Below are 6,073 nucleotides of genomic sequence, written 5' to 3' on the forward strand. Positions count from 1 at the left end.
ATAGAGATATGTTAAGTCTCCAAGAAGGAGACAATAGATCGAAAGAACCCTAGATCGACTCTATGAATCGGTCGGGGGCTCTACCCACCATGACGAGCCCAAGCACGCTCATGGCCATCGCTCGGGGTTCGGGGCTCAACCATGGCCCTAGAGTCCTGAATGACGACGGGAGCCTGAGCCTCCCCGGCAACTGCCTTGGGCCTTCGTCCAGGTGGCAACCGATGTCCCGAGCCACGACCAGAAGCCGGCTCAGGAATCCATTAGCCACCTAGAGCCTGACAGATGTAGAGGCGCTGCACCGTTTGTCATTCCACAGCCACGAGGCACATCGACCACATCCTCGGTAGGGTCACACAACAGGCATGACACATTAGGACAAGTGACTCCCCAATGCCCCAAGGGCAGAGGGCTCTGGGCCTGCGCGTGAGCCCCTTTGGGCAGGGAGGCACCTTGCACGCCAAGGAAATCTCAAGAAGGCTCACTCGGGGGAGTCCGCACAATGGCTGTCAACTCTTGACTGGTCAAGCGCCTGGCTGTGGCAGCAGCAGTTAGTGAGTGGTTGCGACAGTGCCGGACCCCTCCTAGATGACAAAGAAGTATTGGATGACGCCATGACGAAGGAATGACAAGCACCCTGCAGAGAAAAGCCCTAGGTTAGAACCGAAACCCTCCTTGGAATATAAGGGGAGGCACGGACTCCTATAGAAAAGGGATCGAAAGACCGATCAATAGAAACCCTAGGATAACACCACGAAATCCTTGCCATACTATCTCTCAAAAAAAAATACTAAATATTGGAAATGGGGTGGGGGATAAAACCTTGTAACATCCTCTAAAGAAGTTCCATCAAGAAGAAGTCAGAAAATTTGTAATCCAAAGTTGTTCCTCGTCAACTCTCATATTTAATAAAATTCAAGTTCACATTATTTTCATGAAAAAATAATATAAGCTTGATTTCATAGACTTGTCTACATATGTGATTCAAACATTATTTTTTTAGAATACTGGACTTTTAGAATTTAAATGTATTTCTATTGATTTATTAGAATTACTTAAATTTTGAACTACACATGCAGTAGAAAAGATATATAAATGGAAATCATCTCACCTATCACTGAAAAATCTTCTTAGAAAATTTTGAAATTTGTCTGGACACCAAAAAAAAAGATAACTTTCTCAAAAGGTTTTCACCATGGATTAAAAAATATATTCATTTGGCTTTGTGTTTTCGGTGCAGACCTAAAATTTTGGAGGCCTAACTCCCGCGCTGAAATTGAAACAGGTCTATCTACTTGATGTCCCGCACAGTACCCCCACTCACGCCGATCCTCTAGGCTCCAGCGCCGGCGTCCCCTCCCCCTTGGGACTCGATCTCCCATCCTCGTCGACTCGTCGCCCCTCGCCCCACGTGGGTACGTGACTCTCAATTGCTCCCCAAGAGAATGGATCGAGGATGGAAGCGCCGGAATCGGATCGAGGCCCCGCGCCCCACGCCGACGCGATGCCGATTGCCGAACCCTACCCCTCCTTTGCTCCAAGCGAATGCATCAAGGCAGTGGGGCACCCTCCCTAAAAAGATCCGGAGGCGTGGCACCCTTCCATTGTAGATCTGGCTCGCAGCAATCACAGTCGGCGGTTTTCATCCCCCGCTCGTGCCCTGACAGATCAGCGTCCACACGTGGCTCCGATCCCAACTGCTCTTTGATCCAGCCGCCGACAAAGAGGTGAGCTCGAGTTACGCGCAGGTCATTGGGAGCAAGCGGGTCTACCTCCTCCGGCTCCAATTTCTCGAAGTCGCCATGCGATCTCCAGGTACTACTGCAGGCCTCCAGTACGCCCTTAGTCTTTCACTCCTCCATGACTTCATCTGAACGAGTATTAGTTATTTATTGGACATTTTCGTTGCGTTTGTGTATGTTCAGTGCTTTGTTTAGAAGCTACTGGAAAGTGGAAATTATGATTGTGACAGGTCCTACCTATACGTCAGTCGATGGTTGTCTGCAGTTTAATATGAGCAAATTACCATATTTCTAGATCACGCCAATAGAAAGAAGTAGCTGGCAAATATGCAAATTGGAGAAATGATGGTATGTCGTATGTGGATCTGCAGATACAATTTAGGTATCTACCAGCTTCTACTAATAATTTACATATGGCAAACATTGTTTGCATGTACTTTCATGATCTGCATGGTTGCATTTTCTGCTCCTGTATGCTATTTGATATGATCTTAGGTAGTGCCGAAATATAATGAAATGGTAAACACATATTGTTAAATGGTTGCCTACTGCAATACTGCTGCACTAGCTTCTCTCTGCAATTTGCTATGATGCCCTCCGTAATTTATGCATTTGCATGGCCTTGCTCGGCACGTTTTCAGCTCCTCATTGACAAACCCTGAGCAGCTACGAGAGGAACTATGAGGACATTGGGTGTCACTATGGAATGTTAGTGGATCCAATAACTTGAACATGATCCAGTGGAAGTTGTGTTGTCTATTGGTCACAACAGGGGTATAGACTAAGCTCCACATCTCTTGGATTTGTGACCAGGTTAGTATGTGACATATAATTCTTCTCCATATATGACTCAAGTTGCTTGTAAGTGTAATAAGAAAAGAATTGCATAACAGAACTAGTGTCTATTGTTTATTGCAGTTGTGTTTGTTGACCAACTCTTCTGTGTGTTAGCGATTGATATGAAGGAATTAACCAAATCTCTCAAAAATATTGTTGTCGTTGTAATATTCTCTAGCTTACATTTCCTCACACTTGTACCTTGTAAATACCTGATTTTCTAGCTTCTAGACAGGAGTGCTAAGAATAATTTCTGAGTCATATACTATATCTGAGCTATGTAATATACCTGAATACATGCAAATTATTTATTGATTGATGTCTAGAGAAGAATTCCTTTGATCCATTTACTATACCTAAAGACTTGCAAATCAATCTTGTGATTTTAATTGTCATTCATTTATTGATGAATTCTTTACAGACTGCTATGAATCTAGTTATCAGCTTTTTTTCTTCCTTTCTTTTTATAGGCCAATCATATCAGAAGAGGTGATAATCATACTGACCAACAATTATGGCAATGATCATTATGATATTAGTCCTAGAGTCATAAATGCTAATATGTAATCTTTGAAATGGCGAATATCTATTCTATCGAACTGTGAGAGATGCTATTGGCTTTATTATTGCCTGACCCAGTCCTCACATGTAAGGTTTTTTTGTTAACCAAATGATGTGTAGTTTTGTAATTTTCTGAAACTATTCTATTCATCTAACACATGGCTTATTTTATAGGTCAAGGCCCCTTTAGAACCCAGAAATTTTTTTGTTTCATGCATCATTCTGCGAAATGAACTGATTCTTATGAAATTACTGTATGCAAAGGGGCCCTAAAAGACCTAATTGTTCAACTCAAACCCTCGTAATCTTGGTACGCTTCCATCTTTACATGTTAGATCTATTTGGTTAAAATTCATGTCCACTATTTTAATCTCCTGTTATTTTGCAGCATGATGGAAGCGTTCAACTTGATGCGCTACACAAGTTTGGAAGTGAACAAGATAGATTTAGGTGTTAGAGAGAGTTTCTAGATGTTTGTATGATAGTGCCACTTTTCCTATACTTTTGGTGAACATGACTGTATTTGTGAGTCCACTTTAACGAGTTATTTAATCGGTATCTGTTTTTGTAAAGGCATGGATTTTACAAGTGCAATGCCTTCGTGGTTTATTTTCTGATTATGTAACCATAAAATTAGTGTACAAATTGTAAGCAATGTCTCTTTATTGATAATACATAATGTACTATTATAAAGTGTGTCAATATTACTAATATATGAGCTATATAAAGATGCATCTATGAAAATGTTCATGTTTTTGTTATGACACGATAAAATGTTACTATACAATGTATCTATATTAGTAAGCATGAATATAAATATATGTATGAAATTGCTCCTACATGTTCTTGAGACGCAGCATGGTGTTGCTATACAATGTATCTATGTCAGTAGACACGCATTATAAATGTATCTACTAAATTGTTTCTATATTTTTTAATACACAATAAAATGACACTACACAACGTAACTATATTAGTACACACATAATATAAACTTATCTATGAAAATGTCTCAACATTTCTCAGCACATAATGAAGCGCTCCTATATAACGTAACTACACAAATAGACACGTTATACAAAACGGCTCTTTTATCACCTTGACACGCCTAAGGAACTCGTCTCTACAAGTCCTGACACGGTCCATGCGAAGACGCTTCTAACATGCTTTATAAAAAATGTGCCTACAATCTTGTAAAGACGAAATAAAACGTGTCTAACATATAAATAAAACGTCACTACAGGGGTATTTCTAGTAGTGGTAACATGAAATCTTTTATGGATAAATGCTTAGTTTGGTTGACAAGACTGATTTTAAATCAAAAAGTTGTCAACTATAAGGTTTCATAACTTTTTAAGATCTACAACTTTTATTTTGGTAGTTTCTGCATATGAGGTCATTTAAAAAATTCAAATTTCAAATTTTTAGAAATTTAAACTTAGTTTTCCTATGACAAGATGATTTTAAATAAAAAAGTTGTCAACTACAAAGGTTCATGGCTTTTCGAGATCTACAACTTTTATTTTGGTTCTTTCTCCACCCAAGGTCAGTTTGAAAATTTTGAATTTTAGTGGTTAATTTTTAAAATTCGCCTTGTATTTGTAGAGGCGGCTCAATAGAGTAGTGTGGAACATCACAAACATCATCACAAATAGCAATATAACATGAATTGCAACTAAAACATCACAGTTTTCATCACTGCTACTCAGGATTCGAACAACAACCATCACCAAAAGCTAAAGTTTTGATCATGTCATCCAGATATATATACATATCAACACTCATACCCATTGGCAATCAAGGAAGAACCTACGACACTCATTGTGGATCCTACACTCCTCACTGCTAGAACAAGGCTGACTGCTCCCATGCTACCAATCTAGCGATGTCGCCGTAGCCTTCGCCTCGGCATTGATGCCCATCCTAGCGAGGCACTAGATGGGCCAGAGGTGGCAGATTAGGCCTCGCTGCACGGCGTGGCACCACCAAGTTGTCCTACAACACCACCCTTGCCTGTTGGTGGCGCCATGCATAGTTTTTGTTCTTCCACATTGCATTCTTCGCCGCTGGGCCCACTTCATCACATTCGACCTTCCGCAACAACTGCTGGGCAAGTGGCGTCGTTGGCGGCACCACTGTTGGACTTGTGGAGCACAAGAGAGAGAACATACGTAACCAGTTCTTGCCCTGACTCGGCGGTGCGCTCCAGCATGTCCAACCATGGTGTAATGATGCCGCAGTCTTCCACGAAGACGACAGACATCCCAGCTTTGAAGCAGGCCTCTGTGTGGCCGACGCTGGTGAGCCTGGTGATGAGGTTCCCGTGATAGTCGCGCGAGTAGAAGGGTCCTAGCTCGCACGCTGTAGCACTGGCTCTAGTGGTATGCTTTGTCCCATGTAGGCATCGTTGTACGCCCTTTGCATCTACGAACACAATGCCCTCAGCTTAGCGAGGTCCTCCATGGGATCCGCTATGGCCTTGGCGACACGGCTCGCAACCTCAGCAGCCAACTTTGGCGGAAGCTTCTCCATTGTGGTGGCGGCGATGGGGGGGGGGGGGACCGACATGAAGGCAGAGAGCTGAGCGCGCTAGGGAGCAATGCAAAAGGTGAGTTCCCATGTTTCTTGAATGAAGGTGGGCAGCAATGCAAGGTGGAGAGGTGGGATTTTATGAGCGTGTCTCTTGAAGTTTCTGCACGGGTGCGGGAATGGCGAACGTCATAGCGGTGTGAACCACATAAGCCGCATAAATGCATATGTAGTTCCCTAGGTTGCCCCCCATTTTGTTCTTGTATTTACTACAGATGCATTTTCCAAACACGCGTCTGTAGAATAACTGCTGGCTCATTAATTCCTATTGCAATCTAATTCAATTAGATTAATTAAGGAATAAAACATTCCAGCCTTCACATTTACAAGTGATAGCAAATTTGGAC

The 6,073-nt window shown here is 42.2% G+C and overlaps 1 long non-coding RNA gene across 2 annotated transcripts; it reads left to right on the top strand.

The window, feature by feature from the left end:
• The first annotated feature begins 1,391 nt into the window (after window positions 1–1,391).
• On the top strand, window positions 1,392–3,717 carry LOC136551589 (uncharacterized). 2 transcript variants are annotated; one of them, XR_010782626.1, is made up of 4 exons: window positions 1,392–1,812; window positions 2,381–2,552; window positions 3,312–3,447; window positions 3,526–3,717. It is a non-coding gene; the product is annotated as an uncharacterized lncRNA (long non-coding RNA). The 2 variants fall into 2 exon arrangements; XR_010782627.1 differs by lacking the exons at window positions 1,392–1,812; window positions 2,381–2,552 and adding an exon at window positions 3,063–3,224.
• The last annotated feature ends 2,356 nt before the right edge of the window (window positions 3,718–6,073 follow it).

This window comes from Miscanthus floridulus, chromosome 4, assembly GCF_019320115.1.
Source record: "Miscanthus floridulus cultivar M001 chromosome 4, ASM1932011v1, whole genome shotgun sequence".
Classification (NCBI taxonomy): Eukaryota; Viridiplantae; Streptophyta; class Magnoliopsida; order Poales; family Poaceae; genus Miscanthus; species Miscanthus floridulus.